This window comes from Podarcis filfolensis (assembly GCF_964270895.1).
Source record: "Podarcis filfolensis genome assembly, chromosome: 10".
In the NCBI taxonomy this organism is placed as follows: Eukaryota; Metazoa; Chordata; class Lepidosauria; order Squamata; family Lacertidae; genus Podarcis; species Podarcis filfolensis.
In genome coordinates this window covers 36510275-36533187 of record NC_139612.1, presented here as the reverse complement: position 1 = coordinate 36533187, position 22913 = coordinate 36510275, and the positions used below count along the sequence as shown (strand labels likewise).

At 40.3% G+C, this 22913-nt stretch overlaps 1 long non-coding RNA gene across 1 annotated transcript; it reads right to left on the bottom strand.

Annotated features, from left to right (window-relative positions):
* Positions 1 to 8379: 8379 nt before the first annotated feature.
* LOC310743256 lies at positions 8380 to 13092 on the bottom strand. The gene is made up of 4 exons (XR_014538907.1): positions 12850 to 13092; positions 12604 to 12723; positions 10049 to 10330; positions 8380 to 8504 (listed from the first exon to the last, which is right to left on the bottom strand). It is a non-coding gene; the product is annotated as an uncharacterized lncRNA (long non-coding RNA).
* Positions 13093 to 22913: the final 9821 nt, after the last annotated feature.

Genomic DNA, 22913 nt, shown 5'->3' with positions numbered 1-22913 from the left:
CTCTCTTGCCACAGTCAGAATTCAAAGCTTTGTTGTAATTCCTAGCATTCCCAACGCAGCTTATGGTAGAAGCATCCATTCTTCTGGGTATGATACAGTATTTCCCCCTTGCTTTGTTTTCATTCATTGCATAGAAATGTGTCTGTTTCTGTGTGTGGAATCAGTTGTTGAAAGACACCCTATACTGAATCAGATCATTGGTCCATCTACTTCAGTGTCATCTTCATGAGGGCTGGTGAGACTGTGGTCCTCCGCCTGTTGTTGCACTTCAACTCCTACCAACCCTGAGCATTGGCAATGCAGGCTGGAGCTGAGGGAGTCCATACTGACGGTCATAGTATCTGCATCCCTGGTTTATACTGACTTGTTGTGGCTCTCTAGGGTTTGAGACATGGGTCTTTCCAAACTCTAGGGGTTGTGTAGGTGCTTATTACTGAGATCTGCTCCTTCTTGAAAACAGATCTTTTCAGAGGCCCACTGGACCTATTTCAGACTTGAACAAGAAAATTCAAGCTTCTCAGAAAGAACCAAACACATTTTGTGCTACCATGATTTCTATCTTTTCAAACCAGGCCAGTTTGAAAGTGTATGGAAACCTGCCATTTCCTGGTTGCCCAAGACTAATTCTAAGGCTAGCTGTCGCATTTTTAAAAAATATATTATTATTATTATTATTGTTGTTGTTGTTGTTGTTATACAAAAGTGATTAGGTGTAGAGAAGAAGACGTCTCATGCAGGAAGAAATTTTAAATTTTATCTTTGAACTATTTTATTTTAATAAGGTTCAATTATAAAAGAGCAACACAATAACTGATATTTCATTAACTTTTCAATCACTGCCAAAGCAAGTCTAGCTTACAAAAGAGGGGTAGCCAATGTGGTACCTTCCAGATGTTGTTGATTCCAACTCCCATCAGCTCCAGCCAGCATGGCCAATAATAAGAGATTATAAGAGTTGGAGGCCAACAACATCTGGAAGGTATGACATTGGTTATTCTTGTGGCAGAGGAGAAGCAATTCCCGAGTAAAATTTGGCTACCAAATTTCCACCTGGAACAACAGAAAATTTTGAGGTAGGGCAAAAGTTTTCATTTGGTACTTCCTATGTTCCTGTAGAGTTCTTCTAGTACAGTAGCAAACACTAAAGTGATGTTTTAAATATGGCCAAATTAAATAAAGCATTCTTGGCTATTCAGTCTTATGTATTTAATGCCAAAGGCCATTATTAAGACCTTGCTGATGATAAAAGGTATCACTGCACACCATTTAATACTGAAACAGAACATAAATTGAGCAAGGCAGATAGTTTAAATTTATTTATCTGAAAGCTGAAGATATATTTTACTGCATGAGTAAAATAGGATAGATCTAATGGCTTCCATAACAAGAAGCAGCAATGACCTATGTATGTGTGTTTCAAATTGTATAAGCTGCAAATTTGTAATATATTTATCTGAGTCTTGCAGGAGGGTTTATCTGTATCACTTGTTCAAAAGCACTCTTTGTTGTTCAGGACCAAAGTGTTTCTCTGCCCGTGATGTAACAGTAGGTTAGGTAAAGGAAAACATAGCTGAATGAGCATTCTGCGGTCAAATGAGTTGAATGAACATTAGAATGAAAATGCAAAGCTTTATGAAGGCATTAACCCATGCAAAGGTTAATCTTTATTTTTCTTTCTATCCTCTTTATTTTCATAACTGAAGAGAGCTGTAATCCCAAACACAGAGATTTCCTCCGCTACATTTTTGCTGCTGAAAATATTAACAAATAATCAGTTTGAAATCATTTCTGAATACTTCAGGTTGCCATCATGATTAGCAGAAACAGAAGCAATGAATGCCTCCTCAACCAATATATCCTTGCACATTTTGTAATCACAAAATGAATGGACAATTGTCACCCACATCTTGAAGGCAATAAGACTAATTGTCTTGGCAATTTCTTACCAGTGTGAGAGGTTTATAATCCATTGCTGTGAATACCATGGGGGCGGGGGAATTAATGGCAATTCTAGTTAAATCCTTAGCACAAAACCCACTCGTTTCTGCATAGCCGCATTTTATCTGCACAATGAGTCAATGATCAAGCTGTCCTGGGTTAACCTCTCTTACATGGATTGCTTGGTCATCTGTATAATCCTGATGTATGGTAGCATGTATAGTGCAATGATCATTTCATAGGACCAAAGGAAGTTAACTTACACCCAGGGTGGATCTATACACGGGGGGAAAACAAAAGGGGAAAAACACTATGGAAAATCACTTAGAATTCACACACACACCCCGGCACCATCTAGTGTTGCATGTTTATAACGCATTCAAAACGCTGTTTCTTGACTAATGTAGCTAAGTCCCAAGTCGAGCTATTGGTCCATCTAGATCCATATTATCCACACTGACTGGCAATTTTCCAGCAATTAAGTAAAGAACCTCTCCCAGTCCTACTAGGAGATGGTAAGAATTGTACCTAGGACCCTTTGCATGCAAAGCAGATGTTCTGAGCTAGGGCCCCTCTCCAATTTACATATCCACCCATTGATTCAGTTGGGATTTTTGCACCAGGTTGTGTAAGCCATTGTTTGTTCCTGAACCTGGTGCTCTTCAGATGTTTTGGACTAGAGCTCTATGCTAGCTGGGACCAGTCCATTTTTTTAATGTTTAGGGATACTCTCATTTTCCTACTCATATTTAAATACTGCCCCTCAATGAGGCCAGATTCACAAAATTCACAATGTTTAGGGGTATGTGTACCCCTACATCCCCCCCCCGATGGCTGGGACTGATGGGAATTATAGTCCAAACATCTGGAGGGTGCCAGGTTTGGGAAGGCTAGGGTAAACCCTAAAGCCTGTTCCCAGCCAGACGCTTGCAGTTCTCTTAGCTCTATATGCAGCTTATTAAACAATGAGAAAAAGTTCACCTTTTAAGAGAAATGTAGGGGAGAAAAGTATTCTCACTGTAAAGTCTATCTGCATATGCTCTGACAGCTGTATATTACAGAAACATAATGGTGGCACCTGCTCATATGTGGCAGTAATTATTTAATAATCCATTGCTAAACTTGGCAGTAAATGTGAATGCAGATGTACTGTTTATTTCCATAATTAACAACTGGGTGATAGATGTTTTAAAAGAGCAGTTATGGGGGATCCCAATCTGGATTGGGATCATGGTGTGGTCCAGTGTGATAGGAACTTTAACTCTTTCCCCCCACTCCAACATCAATCCAAAACACACACCGTTGTTTGCACTGAGAGGGAAACAACCAAAGAGCAGTGCAATTAAAATAATTCTGTGTTGCTATCAGAATGGATACCCAGCAATGCCATTTTATCTTCTTTCATGGGTGGAACAGAAGACATGAAATATATAGTAGAGAAACTCCTATTTTCACAGTCATCATTATCCATTAAGAACGTTTTTTTTTCGATGTCTCATGACATTTGTAATGGAATACAGCCTTTGTGCTTACTGTTTTTTTCCCCTCTTAATGAGACTAGAATCCATTCATTTACTACTTCTTCCTTCTTCTTTTGTGGTTTTCACTTTTATTTCTATTGTAAACAGATGGATTCGCTACAAGGGATTTTTTTCTTTTATCTGAACTTTGCTTCCGTTTAGAAGCAGATTTCCATTACCAGGAAAGCACTGTGCCCTAAGCCTGGTTTAGCCCCTTGAGGGAAGCAGCACTAAAAGACGACAGGAAGTGTTAATGGCTTCACTAAAGGTGAAACTTATCGTGCTAGCGGAATCTTCCATTGTTACACAACACAGATACTCTTTCAGAAGTCAATGGGAGGTGCAATACACAGATTTCTCTTCATCCTCATTATGTTTTTCTTGACATTTTTTTTCAATGCAACCTTGAAAAGGAGGCTCAGTTTTGAAAGGGAAAAAGATCCCCTACTTTCCCCCATTTCCACTGAATAGCCAGTCAGTGCACTAAAAAGAAGAGAAAAGCAGTCTTCCTTTGCATAAATAATTTAATTCCAGCGACTGTGGTAGCAACCACTCAGAATGTAAATGGCTAATTCCAGACCCTTATGCTCCCTGATTTCAATATTAAGGCTATTAAGATGTTACAGTAAGCAAACCGCAAACAAATACTCAGTTCCAAAAAGCCCATACTGAACTGTACTTACAGAAAATGAGTTCTCTATCACTCTTCACCAAGAAACACTCACAACTTTTGCTTTGTCAAACCAACATCTGATTTTTTTTCAAATGAAAAACTAAACTGCCTTAAACCTGAAAGTTGTATTGCACATTGTAAATATGTTGCTATGTCCAGTGATTTGAATGTCCATGTGACTAGAATTTAGAAGAACTATCCCACAACCAACCCTTCCTACTTAGAATTCCAGTACTCATAAGAAGAAAACAAGCAGTAAAAAAACAACAACCCAGGGGGTATAATATCTACAAATCAAAATTGAATGTCCAAAACCCTGCCAGTTCAATGCCTCATCTGCCTTGAAAATACTATTTCAGTAGCATCACTGCATACCAATAAGAACGTAAGAAGAGTCTGTTGGGTTTGGCCAGTCCACCATCCTGTCCCCAAAGTGGCCAATGGGAGACCCACGAGCAGGACCAGAGAACATCAAAATTCTCCCCACTTGTGATTGGCAGCAGCTGGCATTCTGGGGAATACTGCCTGGAGGTAGAACACAGCCTTGCCCTCCATGAATTTGCATCACACTCTTTTAAAGCCATCCAAGTTGGTAGCCATCACTACTTCTTAACGCTCCCTTAAATCATATTCCTTATTGTCCTCCATTCTACAGGCTGAATATGGGCTGGCAGACATGATGGAAGCGTTACGTTCACTGCGCTTCCTTTTCCCCATTCTTTCCCCCTTTGTAGCCCTGGATATATGTCAGTAGAACCGAATATACAAGTGTCTTCACCCAGGTTAGAAAAGGGGGATCTGTGCCGCTCCCAGTTGTTCTTGAACTCCCATCAATGTGATGAAGCATGGCTGATGGTCAGGCGAGATGGGAGATGAAGTCCAGCAATATTTGGAGGGCCACTGGTTTGCTACTCCAAGTTTTCATGGTTGGGGTGTGGAGTTTTTATGTCTGCCTTTGTGGCATGAGCCACGAAGCTTGGATACTGTAGATCAGGCTTCCTCAACCTTGGCCCTCCAGATGTTTTTGGACTACAACTCCCATGATCCCTAGCCAGCAGGACCAATGGTCAGGAATGATGGGAACTGTAGTCTCAAAACATCTGGAGGGCTGAGGTTGAGGAAGCCTGCTATAGATCTATTCACCTGGCAAACACCTAAATAAGCCCTTTTCTTGCATTGGTTGTAGGACTGCCAATTTTGCAACACTTACCCCATGTCCCATTGAACAGGACATATGTAAAGAACCATATGTAAAGTCCTACTGTTGCATGTCTGAAAAGGTCTGTGATGATCAGGGAATCAGGATTGTGTCTATCATCCCCATTCAGTGGCAGCTCTGAACAGGCTACATGTATTGAGCTGTAGGTATGTAGTAGGGTTAATAAATCTTAATTGATTAGATTTAGTTGATCAATCCATTAAATTTGCATTAATTGCACAGGATACATGTGACTCATTCTGAAGTCAAAGTGAACTCAGACAGAACACTTAACCATTTTTCTTTTTTTAAAAAAGTATCCTCATCTAAAGAAAAGTGCATAATGCATTTTATAAGATAGTCAAATCCTGATTTAAAGAAGTACTTTATTCCTCCAACACACATTCATACTCATTGGGAGACTCAAATAAATCTGTAAACACTTGGCTCATGGATTTTGTTATACTGAAAAACAAATCACTTTCCCCCTCTTTTTAATCCTGTGCGTTCAAAGTAAAATGCAGTTCAAAAGAGTAAGATTGGGATTGATTGAAAAACATGTTCTGGATGTTTCTAAAATTCATAGCTCAGAAAACAATCACCATTTTGTCTCTGTTTTAAATTCTCTTCCCTTGTTCTATGCAGTGATATTCCAAGACCCAACCGTTGGGGACCCTATAGTCATGGAAAATTAATCACAATGTGCATGGAGTTTTTTAGCAATTAGGGTGATGAAATGCCCTATAATGCAACCTGCCAAGTGGCTACCTGGACGGTAGCTTGGGTTGTTCCAGCAACACCTGTAGTATGTGATTGATAAATAGCTCTGTGAGGGAAACAGCCAAGCAACTCTGGCAAGGCAGGGTCCATCCCTGCTTGATTGTCTCTGTGGTCAAGCATTGTACACCAACTGTATGCATCACACTATTGAGGCAGTGTTCTGATCCTGCTTGACTTCGAGCTTCTCTGCAGGGTGGCCAGGGCTCAGGTAGTTCTCTTCCTTACTCCTCCTGGCTCAGTGCCACTGCAATTTAGCCTGAGTGAAAGGAGACCACTATGTGTTACTTGATGTCTAAACACCTGCCTAATATACACTCAGTAGGAGGATAGTGAAACTTTGTCCATTAATTCAGCTAACACACTCGAAAAAGGTGACTATCATACATGTACACCCCTCCTAACAACAATCCACACAATTCAAAGGGAGCTCTGTCTTCTACAAAGGAATATCTCATCTACCCGACGTAAAATTGGGATAAACTAATTCACATTTTCCAGAACATTGTTACATTATTTTTTATTATGTTGTTGTTTCGATGTTACGCTAAAGATGCCCAACAACGTCCAGGACAATGTTCTTTTCCTGGCTCTTATGATTGTACTTGCACATATCTATAATTCAGGTAAAACAATTATTCTAAAGAATATAGATATGAACACAAGGGGATGCACCTATTTCACCATGGTGGTCCTAATGCAGATTCTTACTTCTCTTAAATTTTAAATCATGCATGGGGGATATGGGGGACCTCCAATCATCCTTGACTATTCTCTATGCTGACTAGGGCTGATGGGAGCTGGATGCCCACCCCACCCAGGGCACCAGGCTAGGGAAGATTGCTCTGACACCCTACATCACACTGGTTCTCCTGTTTTGCAATCAATACCTTTCTACCAATACCAAACATCAAAATCCACTTTTCTTTATCCATGAAACAATCACACTAGTGCTTAGATAAGGTCTGATCTGGGATACTTTTTGTAAACAACAACAACAGAGAATCTGAGCTGAAAGAATTAAAAAATTACTGCGGTGAGAAACAAAAACCACTGTACTAAACCTTTGATGCTGAATGGGCCTGTTGGTAGTCCAACAACATCTGGGAGGCCACAGCTTCTTCACTCCAAATCTGTTCCTCCATGGGCAGATTGCTGTGATCCCATGCTGCACGTTGAGTATGGGACAAAGAAAGGCATAGAAATGCCTCAGTCTGCCCATGGAGGAAGAAAGCAGCTCTCAGTCTCCCACAACTGATTAGGGAGAAGCTGATGAACAGTAGAGGAAATGGGGTCAAGGAGTGGGCAGAGACTGGTAGGAATTGGCGGCAGGCTGAAGGCTCACCACTGCTGCCTTAAAGCTAAGGGTAACTTTCTTCTTCTTTCTAAGCAGAAGGAATGGCCTTTACAAATCAATCCCTTGAGGTGAACTCAATTCACGTCTCTCATATATCATCACTAGAGAAAGGCTCTGTTTATAGCATAGCAGGTATTGAGGAGTGGGGGGACAGCACACCATCTGTAGCACTGAGTGGGCACCAAGAAAACTAATTTACCCACCCACAGGTTTGATGGATTCCTTGGTGTGTCATGATTCTCTGATTAGCGTAGGCAGTTTCTACAGTCTGACAGCGGTCACAGCATTATTTAATATAGTGCTACCTAATTAACAAAGCTTCCTTACATCTATTTATTCCTAAGACATTCTGCCTCTTCTTTCCTAAAATTTCAAGGCAGCTAATGAATTCCAAATAGAGTATTGCCATCACTTATTAAATATTAGAAAGCTAATGACAATTAGGAAACAAAAAGAGTGTATGAAACTTTAGCCACATTAAGAAAAGCACCCTAAAAGCTAAGGTCAAACAAAACCATTTTAAAAAGAGCTCTAGCAACATTATCAAGTAACAACAGAACATCAGCCTGGGGTGGGGGCTGATATGAGCCAAAAAAATCCTATGAGGCTTGACTGCTACATAGGAAGATATAATACTGCCTTATACTGAATTTGAACACTGATCCAACTAGTTTAGTATTGTCTGCAATGACTGGCAGCAGCTGTCCTAGGCTTCAGATAAGGGTCTCTCAGTCCCCTCCAGAGATGCTGGTGTTTGAATTTGGGACCTTTGGGGTGCATATAAGATGCTCTGCCACTAAGCTACAGTGCTTCCTTCAACTGACTTGCGTTTGACAGGAAGAAAAGAGTTGAATTTTCAAAATTACATTAAATTGACATCTCATTTTAAGAAGGGTTATGGGACCACAGTGTCACCTGGTATTTGAAATGAACATTTATACTTCACTTTTCTATTTCTGTGCAACTTTTGGAGACATCATAAACATGGATGGGCGATTCTGGATCTCCTTAATTGGACAGATTACAAAGTGTGGGCAGCGACTGAACAGGGAGCGGGAAAAGAGGGGGAAATATTATTTCACTTTGTCTTGTGTGCCTATTTTTAAAATAAATTTTTAAAAATCAAAATATTTATAGTTAAAAGTGGGAGATGAAACCAAAAGGGTAGGAGCAAAATATGTGTGTGAAACTTTTCCACAGTTGTACATTTCTTATGAGCATGATGCATGCACAGATGCTTGTGTTTAAAAATAGAGCACCACATGTCACCTCGCCATTTTTGTTTACCCATTCAGTTATATATATGCCTAAATGTCAGTGAGGCAGAGGAAGTGAAAACTGGCTTTAATATTAGGTGAAGAGCTTACGTCTAAGACTAAAAGCAGCCTTAGAACTATCGTATTTCTTTCAAACAACAGCAACAATTTATTACATTTGTTTCCTCTCCTTCCAAGCGTTTTGGGCAGTATTGGTTCTTTACCAACCACTGCCCTATTTTATTCTCATATGAGCTCAGTGAAATACTGTATGTTAGACTGCAAAAGAGTGACTAGTCCACTCCACCCAGTGAGCATTGTGCCTGAGTGAGGACTTGAATCTGGGCCTCCCTGGTCCAACACTTTAATTCAGATTTAGGGGCATCTTTGGGCCTTCAGATGTTGCTGAACTGCTCATCACTTGGCCATGCATGCTAGGGCTGATCAGAGTTGTCATCCAGCAGCACCTGCATGCTCCTCCAATGCTTTCTCCCGCAATCTGGGGCCCTCTGGATGTTGTTGGAACTACAGCTCCCATCATCCTTGGCCACTGGCCATGCTGGCTGAGGCTGATGGGAGCTGGAGTCCCACACCATCTGGGGGGCACCAGGCTAGAGAAGATTGCTCTGACCCCCAACATCACACTGGCTCTCCTCTTTTGCAACCAATACCTTTTTACCAATAGGTAAAGGTAAAGGTCCAGTCGTGACCGACTCTGGGGTAGCGGCGCTCATCTCGCTCTATGGGCCGAGGGAGTCGGCGTTTGTCCACAGACAGCTTCCAGGTCATGTGGCCAGCATGACTAAGCCGCTTCTGGTGAACCAGAGCAGCGCACCAAAACGCCGTTTACCCTCCCGCCGGAGCAGTACCTATTTATCTACTTGCACTTTGACGTGCTTTCGAACTGCTAGGTTGGCAGGAGCAGGGACTGAGCAACGGGAGCTCACCCCATCGCGGGGATTCGAACCACCAACCTTCTGATCAGCAAGTCCTAGGCTCTGTGGTTTTAACCCACAGCGCCACCCGTGTCCCTTTTTTTTACCAATACCAGACATCAAAATCCACTTTTCCTTCCCCATTAAACAATCACATTATATCTTAGATAAAGGCTGGCCTGGGATAGTTTTTGTATCATAGAATCTGAGTTGAAAGAATTAAAGAATTACTGCTGTAAAAAAAGAGAAAAGAACCTGTTTTTCCAACCATCAGTTTATACTTAACTGTTTCCAGAGTTGCATTTTTCCCCAGTTGCTTTTTTTTTATTTAGTTATTGATTCAGATTGTTTTAATTACATAAAAAATCATTATGCTTTCGACTGAAACCCCTACCATTTCCTGCTGTGCTGTGGCTTCACCACACACTCCCGGGTTGGTCTGGCGCTCTCTGCATGTTTTTGTCCCATGTCAGCCACCATTCCCTTCCTCCGTTTTGATGGCAAAAGATCAAACCAGCTAAGCAAGAAAGGAGAACTCTTGCATCTCAATGCAATTACATGATGGAGAATGGTGAAGGCTCGTTTATCAGCACTAAATACTTCATAAATACTTTCTGCACTCAGAGGCATTCATTTGTTGGCTAACAACAAAAATCCAGTCTGTCAGTTTTACTGCCTGTTAATAGAAAAGATAATAGAAACAAAATGGAAGGAACATTATCAGCTGCTTTTGACAGATGTTTTAGCATATTTTAACAATCTGAGTTGATATTTCATCTTGGGTTACTTTAAGAAAACCCAGCTGAGATTATTCGCCACTGAGAAAGCTCATGCAGTAGATTTCACCCACCCCTTCATCAGAAGAAAGATATGAAATCCACAGATGGCAAAACTCCATATAAAAGGCCTTCCAGGTGGCTTCAAGAAATTTATCTTTTCAATGAGAATCCCAAAAGACTGTGAGAATCTGGCATACCAATTAGTCAGCTCCAAGTTATTATTTATTTTTCATCTATGCTCTCTTAAGGTGAGATCAAATAAATATGAGAATGACGCCCAGGGCTTTGATAAGAACGAACAGGAAGAAGATTCTGCCTCAACAAACAAGGGAATGGGGGATCAGCATATCTTAGAATCACAGATTTGTAGAGTTGGAAGGGATCATGAGGGTCATCTAGTCCAACCCCTTGCAGTGGAGGAGTCTTTTGCCCAACATAGGGCTCAGACACACAACACTGGGATTAAGCATCCCATGCTCTAGCAACTGAGTACTCTGCATAAGGGGCATCACCATAATATCAGTTATTGTGTGCTTCCAGTTTCTTTTTTTGTTATGAGTTTGTGGGTGCCAGATGTCTATAATTCCTGGATCCTGCAAGTGTTAGAATTTAATCAAGGCTTGAGGTGTTAAGCTAGTTGGCAGACTTCTAACCCCTGGATCCAGCAAGTGTTAAAAGCTAATCAAAGAAAGGGGCTCTGTGGGAGACACAAATGGGTATGGACCCTCCCTCAGCTCACAGTGAGAAGGAATAAAACCAGAGTTCAGAGCTAGGAGTCAGGTGAGCTAGAAGCTGGACACAAAAGTGGCAGGCTGGGAAAGCAAGATCTCTGTTTGAATCCAAGGCTGTGACTATGGGAGAAAAAAGACCCTTTTGAAAAAAGAGCCAGTATAGTGTAGTGGTTAAGAGCGGTAGTCTCATAATCTGGGGAGCCGGGTTCGTGTCTCCGCTCCTCCACACGCAGCTGCTGGGTGACCTAGGGCCAGTCACACTTCTTTGAAGCCTCTCAGCCCCACTCACCTCACAGAGTGTTTGTTGTGGGCGAGGAAGGGAAAGGAGAATGTTAGCCGCTTTGAGACTCCTTAAAGGGAGTGAAACGTGGGATATCAAATCCAAACGATTCTCTTCTTCTTCTTCTTTTGGGGTGTTAATGCTGTGAATTCCTCCATTGCAGGCTCAGGTTGAATATATGAGTAAATAAACCTCACAATCTCTGCAGAGACATCACAATCTTTGCTCTACCTCATTTCCATAAGGAAACACAAACCCTCAATAAACGTCTGGAACCCCTGGAATCTCACACCGCTCCGAGATTAGAGTGGCATACGACTGTTGTGTCCAAATAGGGCAGATGTGGAGCCATGCATTCATTATCAGTTTGACGGATGCAATTATGCATTTGCACACATCTGCTCTGTGCTGCTTAGCTGTGTTGTTGAATGCACAACATGATATGCATGCTGTAATGTTTCTGTGTTATGGATCAGCATTGCAGACATCACTTCTTGTGGGATCAGTGGTCTGAAAATGCAATGCAAAAATACTGGAGGTGAAAGGAAATAGGGAAATAAAATGGGAGGCATACATGGGAAATAAAATGGGAGGGAAATAAAATGGGAGGCATGGAAACAACAAGAAGTACCAACGAAAGAAGAGTGGCAGATGAAAATGATGGACTTTGAGGAATTGGCGAAACCGACAGGAAAAATCCAGAACCAGCATGATCAAGTATTCCAAAAGGACTGGAATAAATTTATACGATATTTGAAAGATTACTGTAAGCAATTAACACCACTAGCAGGGTTGTCTGAAGACTTGTAATGAGAAATTTTCTCCCTTTCTATATTTAAATTTTAAGGTATTTTGTAAGGAATGTAACTAGAATAGGAAAAAGCACAAAATGCAATGATATAAAGGTTAATTTTGAAAGCCATGAGGTGGGAGGGAAGGAAGTGGATGGGCTCTAAAGAGCCAGAGAGGTAAATAATGATGTGATTGCCTAAATGGAAAATTAATAAAAATTACATATAAAAAAGGAAATAAAAGGAGAGGCTTCACACATCTCTACTCAGAATATATCTAAGTCACATTCCCTCCCTCTTGGACAAATTTGCGCTTGGGAAAACCAACATCTAAATTGTGGACGTGTTTAGAAGTCTGAGACACTTACATACCTCTCTGCCAAGGCAAATGCCAGCTGTCCCAAACATGCCAATTGCCACTTGAAAGTGATGTTGACAGGTGAGGATGGTGGGCTGTCCAATGGAATGGAAACAAAGGTAAGCATTTCCTGAAACTACAGAACTAATTTAGCTGTTGGATGTTCTTGAGATCCTGCAGAAGTTTCGTTCCGCTTAGTATGCAAAACAAATAGGGTTGACACTCAAAATCAGGATTGCATTTCAGTTTCCCTTACTTGACAAGCATGAGAAGAAATGTTCTTTCTTCTGGTCACCCATCTCCAACAACGCCTGTACTTCATCAGTTCTTTAGTTCATTCATCCCACTAATTTGCCTCAAGATCTCATATGTTTTTGGTGATTTTGTCCAGCATCCATTCACTTGCCACACCTCCATGATCCATGAAGTATGGATGATGCTGTTCTTCCCATGATGTGCAGTATGGATTCAGGCCCTCCACCATAGTTTTGGATGAGATTTGTTCCTTCCAGGCTGAAATTTGGGGGAACATGTAAAGAACATATTGCAGACTCGTATAATACAGAAAGTTGCAATAGAGTCAAATACCAAAATAGAAGTCATTTTTTCTTTGCATCCTACAGCCCTCTAGCTTTGGTGGTCATGTATTTTCCTAGTTCCTGGATATGGCAAGCCTATACTTCAGTTTCTTAGGAGTAACCTCCCTTAACTTAATGGGAATAGAGGCTTGCACTGCTAGAGAAACACTGTAATAGGCAATTGTCTGTCATACTTCTTTGAAATATTTGCAGTTGTAATAGTTTTATTTATAAGATAAGCCTCTCCATGTGGTCATCCTCAAAGTCAGTTTTGAAGCAGATTATCTACGTCACTCTTGCCCATTCCTAAATTAATGAGACTGCAGAGAGAGCTTTACTAATTTCAATAAAATTGAATGTCTTGAGGCTTTCCATTGGTCAGCAAAGTGGCTTCATGTCAGCACATCTGTATACATGTCAAACTCCCCTGAAGGAAACTGACTTTAGCTGGTTTCTGCCGTTTCACTGCCTTGTTTGTGTGACAACTTGTGCCTTTGTTGGGTTAGCAAAGTCTGTTTGCCTTCAAATATTAATATCCTGGCTGGCTGACTTCAGTCACTTTATAAGCTTTGAAAGTGGTCCAGCAACGGCTTCCTGGATTGCTTCAAAACAATTCAACTTTAATTTAAGACAGAACATTAGCATTACCAATGAACTCCAAAATAACATCTTAAAGCTCTCAGCAGGTGGAGATTTGGGTGTTTCCACTTCATTCAGTGCTTCAAATGATATCAATGGTGAGAGGAATTGGTGGGGAGAAATCCTGTCAACAGAGTCCTCTTACAGAATGCCAGTTCCAGCTGGTGTGTTCGGACGTGAAGCTCATTAAAGAGTTTAACGATCAGGATAAATGTCATACCCATTAATCTCCCCCTGAAATAGACAAAGTAAATAGCAATGAGTGAGTTAAATCTGATTTCCTCAGGAAGCTGGATGGTTGATAAAGATTAACGCTAGCTTTAATAGCACTAAATAAAAAGAGGACCATTCCTTTATTAATGAAGGCTGCAAGCCGGCATGAAGTTCAGTTTTCTTTTTCTTTTTTCTTCCCTGTGGCATTGACCATTCTGGGTCACTCTAGAGGCAAACAATTGAAAGGTTACTGTCAAAAAGGAGCAAGAAGAGATTCTGAAGGCAACATGGCTTATTCATAGGACTAGAGAAATGGAGAGATAGTCTCTTGAGACTGTTAAGAGCCTCATAGGAATACACTAGAAAATATACTTAGCCTGTCTTCCTCAATGTGGTGAAATTATTTCATTTATACCATCAACATCTAGTGCCTCTAACATCAGCTTAGAAAATCCCATGGGACTCAAAGTATTTAGGGTTCATATGGCCACCCAAGGTCTTATTTTTCAATCTGTGCAGGTTTCTTAGTCAAAGCAAGAAAAATAAAGGACAACCTGGATGGAATTAAGTCCTTTCCCGCAGGATCTTGGCACAGGGATGGGCATCTTCCCTGCTTCTTTGAAATTTGCTGACATTATCTGTTTCTTATGTTCAGTTCTACTGGTTTCAAATCCAGGCATTCACAACTTCTAAGCAGTGCCATGTATTGCATAGTATAACCTCCAACATTTCATGCAAGCTTGTCTACTTAGCCCTCCACAGGTGTGCACATTAGCGTTAACAGGGTCCCGGTTGGATGAGCAAGCCAGCTCTGTTCTGCCTTGCTATTCTTGTCACCTTCAACTTGTGGGATGTGAAGGATACTGTCTGATGAGGGGAGCCTCTGGTATGTTTTGTGGCTCCCAGAATGTATTAGAATTCTGAAAAATTAGGGTTCAGAAATGTGTGGGGAGCTTCTATTTATTTATTTCATAAAATTTATATACTGCTTGATTGTTAAAAACCTCAAAGAGGTTTAAAAAAACCTCCAAGGGGTTAATAATAATAATAATAATAATAATAATAATAATAATAATACAGTCATACCTCGGAAGTTGAACGCAATCTGTTCCGGAAGTCCCTTCGACTTCCAAAATGTTAGGAAACCAAGGGGCAGCTTCCAATTGGCTGCAGAAAGCTCCTGCAGCCAATCAGAAGCCATGGAAGTCAAGTCTGACGTTCGGGTTCCAAAGAACATTCCCAAACCAGAACACTCACTTCCAGGTTTGCGACGTTCGGAACCCAAAACATTCAAGTCACAAGGCATTTGTCAACCAACGTATGACTGTAATAAGAATTTTAATATTTATACCCAACCCATCTTGCTGGATTTCCCCAGCCACTCTATGAATAGAGGGTTGCTTCAGACAACCCCCTCCCATGTGTTTCTTTAATCCTAATGTGCATGCCTGAAAAGGAACTGCAATTTATTAATAGTACCCAGAATGTGCAACAGCTCCATCTCCACCCCGTTACATGCTGCTGAATTGCCTTCTCCACGTACTACATTAATTTACTCTGCAAATAGCTGACCTTGCCTTAGTTTTAATTATCTCTGTAGTTTATACCTCAACCCTTCATCCCATGCACAGTCTATGTTCTAAATAAACAAAGAAAGAAGTTAATATGAGAACTTTATAAGGCAATTTATAAACCGTCTGAACATATAAAGTTATTTCTTGAACTTATGTTTAAGCCTATATTTACCACTGCAAAAGTGGGACATTCCTGGATAAAAGTCAAGGCTGGTTACTTCAACAAGTACAAGGAGAGGAGATCACCACCTGGAAAATTGTCATGCCTGAAGCCGAAGAACCAAATAATTATCAAGCCACAAGTGTTGGCTATAAATGAGTCTATTTGAAAGAATGAAGTATTTTGCTGAAAGGAAAGAATCTGGCTTAGGGATGGGGAACCTGTGGCCCTGCAGATGGTGGTGAGGTCCAACTCCCATCACCCCCATCCATCATGGTCATTGGTCTGGGATGGTGAGAACTGGAGAATAGCAACATTTGGAGACTTTACAGATTCCTCATGCCTGTTCTATCTAGAAAGAAGTAGCTGGTTTGAAGCATCAGATGCTATTTCATTCACTATTGCGATCAGCAACCTGGGCCTACCTAAGGGAAATGGTCCCATGCGGACAAAATTTGCAGGTTACACCAATGCAGGAGGGTATTGCAAAAGGATTGTGAAATTATGCAGGTCACATTTCTTATTCTCACAAAAGCAAATTATTGACAGATACTAATGTAATGAAAGAAGTCTGCTCATTATTTCTGTTTGTAATCTTTATTAGTTTTATTAGCACTAATTGCATTTGTGATAAATGTGAAGCAATATTCCTCACCCGCATTAAAGCAGCCAGGCTTTTGATTGGTATTCTGTGCAATAGCAGCTTCATTGTGATAAATGAACCAGTCAACAACAAATCAACAACACAATACACCATAAAAGGCCTTTATTAACTATAGGAGAGTGGATTCTACCCCCCACCCACCCCCACACAAACACACACACTTAACGCTATTCAAGAAGCATTGGATTTTCACCTTGGGCAAACATTCCGGGTCATAGAAAAAGCTTTTATTGCCTCTGCAGACCTTTTAGTATCACTTGCTTCCCACTAAATCAAAACCTTGCTCCTAATTGGTAAACCTTATAGACAATGATGCGTTTCCAGTGGGTTGCCGTTAGCAGTGGTTCATTTATCATAGCAGACAGAGAGGCGGAACAATTCCTATCAAATACCTGCCTACTTTCTCACTTGTGAATCCAGTTTTGGAGTTATTTACTCAGCACTTTAGTAGTAAACGTATCAGCTGGCCTGAAGGAAAAATGAGAGGTTTGCAGAATGTCAATTTTATTGCAGAGGAGGAAGGGAGGAAGATAGCTACACTAGTAGCATCAAAGTTTTCGATCTGAGAGATGACAGTACACATTTTTCTTTCTTTCTGAAGTCTTCGTACAGTTCCTATGCATGCACACACACAGAATTCCTCCTCTACATTCTTAGAACATTGGGCCAACTTACTTAAACTGCTTTTAATAGTGTGTTTTCATTGTTGTGTTCCATCCTTTGGGATGAAGGGCAATAACTTGAAACAACAACAACTCCTCTTGTGTAACAATTGTACCATGTCTTCCAAACAGATTTAGACCACATTTTTTACAATCACTGACCTGAGAGTAAAGCCTGGCTAAATTCAGTGGGATGTACTTCGGGCGGGGGGGGGGGGGGGGAGAGAGAAAAACTACAGCCCAAGAGGCCTGGGATTAAAGATTGAAAAATGTCATCTAGCAAAATGAGAAAAAGCTGTGTATTACAGCTAGACGTTATCCTGGATTGCAAAATTTCATTATTTTGAATAATTGTTATATACATAATTGGCAGACAGAGAAGTGGAAGACTCTTCCCCCCCCTCCTTTACCTCTTTCCTTGGCTTGTTTTCTCTATGCCTTTTAATTCTTGTTAGTCCTCAGTCTATTTTATTTCTTTGTACATTTTGGTTTTTGAAGTTTTGTATTTTGGATAAATGAAGATACATGCAGGAAGGTGATGGGCAGGAGTTGAAGGACCATGCGTGAGAGGCAGGTTAGAGAAGACCCTTCAGGATGAGAGGCCAGGGGAAGAGGGGGAAGCTCCCAGATGAGAGCTGGGAGGATTCATTCTTCTGTGTGTGGTTAAAGTATAACTGTTATAAAGGGCTTGGTATTATTATCCTCTCCCCATCCCCATCCCCTTTCTTTTTCTTCTCTTCTTTTTTGGCTTCTTCCCTTTCTTTCTCTCTTAGACTAGTCTATCTTTTATTGTATATTATGTTGAAAACTTTCAATAAAACATGATTATGAAATGAACTACATAGGATTGCATGGCACACGGACTTTGGAACTTTTAAAAGGAGATTAGACAAATTCTTAGAGACTAAGGCTATTGATGGCTACTAACCAGGGTGACTATGTTCTACCTACATTTCCAGAGGCAGTATGCTTTTCTATACCAGTTGCTGAGAATACTGTTTCATTCAGGTCCTGTTTGCAGGCTTCCTGTAGGCATTTTGGACTAGATGGGTGTTTCGCCTGATCCAGCAGAGCTCTTCATATACTCTTATGCAAACAATATTTCCTTCTATATATATAATAGAGTAACTGCCATTATTACCACTTCCAGTCCCAAGCCTAGACATTTCTATTCTTCAACATTTTTGTTTAGTTTCTTTAACCTGAGGAAAAATAATTCTCAAGTGCTATGGTAAGCTTAAGGGTTTCTTATCGTTTCTTTTGTATTTTCTTTGGAAACTCTAAGGCTTATACTGGTTGAGTTTTAATTTTGCTCTTTGGTTTTTCCTCAAGGACAGGCTCATTTCTTTCTCAGCTCCCCACTGCTTCCATGTGCTCTGAGGGTAACCCCAAATTGTGTCCTTTTAAATTCCCTTTGATCCTTTCTCTTTATATCTCTCTCATTTCAGTATATTAAGCCATCTTTCTTCTCACTGGCTTCAGGTAAAAGAAATGGCAATAAAAATATCACACTAAAGTATACATGTAGAACCCCCAGTGGGACTTTCCAGCTACAAATAAATGTTATTTTCCACGCTGTGCAAATAAATGTGTCAAAGTGGAAATAAATCATTAATTCCCACTGTAGGGCTATTGATTTAAGTAGCAACAGCATTATCATCTTTTCAGACCAAAAAAAGGAAACCAGTCAGTCAGTAGCAACTGACAGATCCATTGGCCAATAATACTCTCACAAAAATAGACCAGTTGACTCACATTGCAAAACACACTGGGCAGCGCAGAGGTTGACTGTTCAGTATCAGAAAGCAAAAGACTGCAATGTCCTAAAGGTGTGGCATCACTATGGGTGTTCAGAATTGGTGCACAGGCTGGAAATAAGTTTCACTGAAATCAACTGCATATTCCCCATAACTGCAGCATATTCCCTGTTTCAAACATGGTTAGACCACAGAAGAAGTATTTTCCCAGCTAGGTGCCCCATGTGGCTGCTGCAGTTATGTGTCCATTGCATCCAAAATAATCTACAACATGGAGGGTCCTCCCCACATGGCCTCATAAATGAGACAAATAAGTATTCTCCATCCACACATGACCAAGTCCCATTTAAACAATCAGCATAGCTCCAAGTGGAGTCCCTAAGACGGTTAGATGGCGCCTTGTACGCCTCCTTCCAGCAATTCCTACAGCCAAGCTGATGCCAAACGTATTGCTCTGTTTTCCTTTGGACCACATCAGTGAGGCCAAGAGGGGAGTCTTGTTGTCTGGGCAGCATCTCTATACATACTGCCCAGGCTTGTGCAGGAAAAACAACATGGGAGGCAGCAGCTAAAACTTACAGGTCTCTGCAACCACAGCAGGCATTGTAATTCTCTAGCAATTTGATTTCACCCCCAAAGGCTCACTCCATTGTGTCTTCAGACAGAAGCCAACAACAACAATAGCTCAAACACTCCAAACAGAGTTATTATATGTCAACATAATAAGAAGAAACTAATTCAACACACCCCAAAAGGAACTAATTCATGTCCATCCCTTTACAAAACAAACTAGTTTGGTTCATGTTCAGCTCACCTTTCAATTCATGTTCATCCAAATTTTATATCTATCTAACATCTATCTATCATCTATCTAATCTCTATCTATATCTCTATCTATCATCTATCTATCTATCATCTATCGTCTATAAAATCAGCATCCACAATGCTACAAGCCACTTTAAGGCAATGAACTCAAAAATAAACTTGAAATCATTTGAAGTTCTGTCCTCAAATAAACTTAATTAACATCTGATTCATTGAGTATGGGACTAGTTTCATAGTACAATTCAGAATTTTAAAATCTAATTTAGTGAACTTTGTTAAACTAAACTAGTTCATTCAAAGCTCTGGTTAGATCCACGGGGATTGAATCATAGGGTTGGATTCAACTAACCTAGCATGCTAGCAGAAGAACTCCCACTAGCTCAATGGGGCTTCCCCCTCTTCTCTCCCACATGCCCAACTCAGCTCCCCAAATTGGCTCTGGGGGGTTGGGAAAATCCCCAGAACAAGATGCAGGGGGAAGAGAAGGGAGGTTGTTCCATCTGACAAGTATAAATGCTTGCACTGATGGAATGATTGTATTAGTACCTCATTGATTTCATTACATTGGGCCTTTCAGCCAAGCAACTATTCTATATTCAAAAGATGCAGTGAGTCTTCCACTGGGCTATGTTATTTTTGATTTAATTCTGCTGATAATGGTGGGACACTTTGATGTTCAGCTTAATTGGTTTTTCTTGAGACTCCCACCCAGCCAGGGGAGGCAGGGGGCAGAGAAGGGTTAGGAAACTCTTTAAGGACCAGGGTGTCTCACCAAGGTTAAAAAGACAAGTTAAGATATTGTTCTACAGGCAAGGTTCCGACTTTAAAACACCAGTTGACATTTAAGGGGAGGGAACACCAAAGAAAACAGGAGGATCAGTGCTAAACCTGAGTCTTATTATAATAAGCAATGAAGAAAGAAGATTAATTGTGCTGCCACAAGATTACTGAAGATTAATACTAACACCATCACATTTGGGCCTTCCAAAGATCTGGATTAAGACAAAGATTATGCAGAATTTCCATTTCTGCTTATTTGTTCTTTTATTTATTTAAGATAATGCTGCTGCAATATTGCAAATGTTGGCTCAACTGTAGATGGATTCTGAATTTGTAAAAAAAAAAGAATATATTTTAATATGCAGCAGTAATGCTGTATTTTTACTATTGTATAAATAGCTGCTTTCTTCCAACAGCTGTAAACCACAGAGCAACTGACATTTTTTAACTCAGACAGAAGGTTTTTACAAACAATTAAGCTGGATAGTTCTAGATTAGCTTTCATTAAATCACTGTCTTTGCTTAATACCCTTTGTGATTCTTTGTAAATGAGTTTTAGATAATCTCGAGATTCAACAGTTCATCTTTCCTCCTGATTACCTCCTTATAATGCCCTAATTAAATCTGCCTGTTGACACTTTTTCACCTACATCTACAACTGGTAACTCTGTGTATTTAGGTCATCTGCAATCTCTTTGGTTGGTGCTCTCATTTACACTGCTTTAAAAAGAAACATTCATAAATATGGCAAAAATATGGCTGTTTAGTTGCAAATCAAATGTTTAAATTGAACCTTCCCTTGGAGTAGAAGCCGATTATTTTAAGATTTATTAATGGAATTTGGCCATTAGCTACATATGTAGATGAGATGGACTGAATAAGTTTGTTCCAGCAAAACAAGGAGGAGTCTCATAGCACCTTATAGTTTAACACATTTTAACACACTACAATCCACTTCATCAAAAGCATGAAAGGTTATCCCAGTTTACAGGCGTGTGTGTGTGTACATACACACACAGAGAGAGAGAGAGAGTAGTTGGGAAGGAAATACAGAAATTATTGATATCATTATAATTCACACAGAGAGAGCTTTATTGCAGTCCAAGTTGTAATTTGCAACTAACTGTGGTCGCTTCACAAAATAGTTTGCTTGTGATAACACAGACATCCTGGCATTGGTCAGCTAGGTATGACGTGAGATTAAAAACAAACATTCAAACAATGGGTGGTACCACTTAACCTTTAGATCAGGCACGTCCAACCCCCAACAGACTGCGATCTACTCACAGAATAAAAAAACAGGCAGTGATCGACCCCTTTTTGGGGGGAGAGGGGTGTTTCAGGTCAAAGTTGTTCAGCTTTTTTTAGGGAAGAATGTCACATTATGGAAAGGGAGATTTCGGAATTGAGAAAAGGGGGAAAGGGGGAAGTCACACACCAACAGATCGCTATGGAATCAATCTGCATCACAGTGAAAACTCTGTCTTCTGTATCAGCAATCATGTGAAAATGGAGGATGGGGGAAGGGAAAAGGATCTACCAGAACATCCCAGGGATCTAACAGTCAGACGCGACCGACCTGTTGGACAGCCCTGCTTTAGATGAATAGTACAGTTTTCTGTTAAAATTCTGTTGTTCTAGAACAGGTATGGAGAGTGTTTGGCTCTTAGGCATTGCTGAACTACAACTTCCATCAGCCTCGGCAAGCATGGCGAACAGCCAGGGGTTGTGGGAACTGCAACATCATTATTACTTATTAAATTTGTATCTCTGGAAGGCTAAAGGTTCCTCATGCCTGTTCTAGAATAACTACTTCAAGATTAATAACAGAATATCCAGGGAAGTTGAAATGTTCACCTATTGCTTCTAAAATACTGCCATTTTTAATGTCAAACTGTCAAACTGACAGTTAGTCAAACAAACTAACTGACAAAAGATTGTTTACATGCAAATACTGTCACTTGTCTTCTCAAATACCTTTTCCTGACAAATTCTGTTCAAGGGACACAGAAGGTTATTAATTAAAAAAAACTTGAGCAGTTTAATTAGGTATTCTCTATGTAATTTAATCTGACTTCACATTTCCTAAATGGAAAATGTGCTTGATGTCCCTTCAGCATCAGTGGAGGATGCCTTACATCTTCCCTGTCGCAGACATTCTATTAACTCTGAGGTTATGAATTGTCTTGTTGACAAATATAAAATCCTGTTGCAATTCTGTTGCATTTATATGGACAGAGGGATGGAAGGAAACAACAGAAGAGGAGTCTCCCCAGAATTTCTACCCGTAACATTCAGCAAGATAAACATAAGAAAAATCCATAATCAGGTGTGTGTTTTTTAGTTGTTATTGAATGGCAGTCACACCAAGTTTTTAACTGGATATTTTATATAAGAAAATGAATAATGTGGGGAATTAGATGTGGCAGGAAACAGGACAGACAATTGGCATATGTGGTAATGAAATC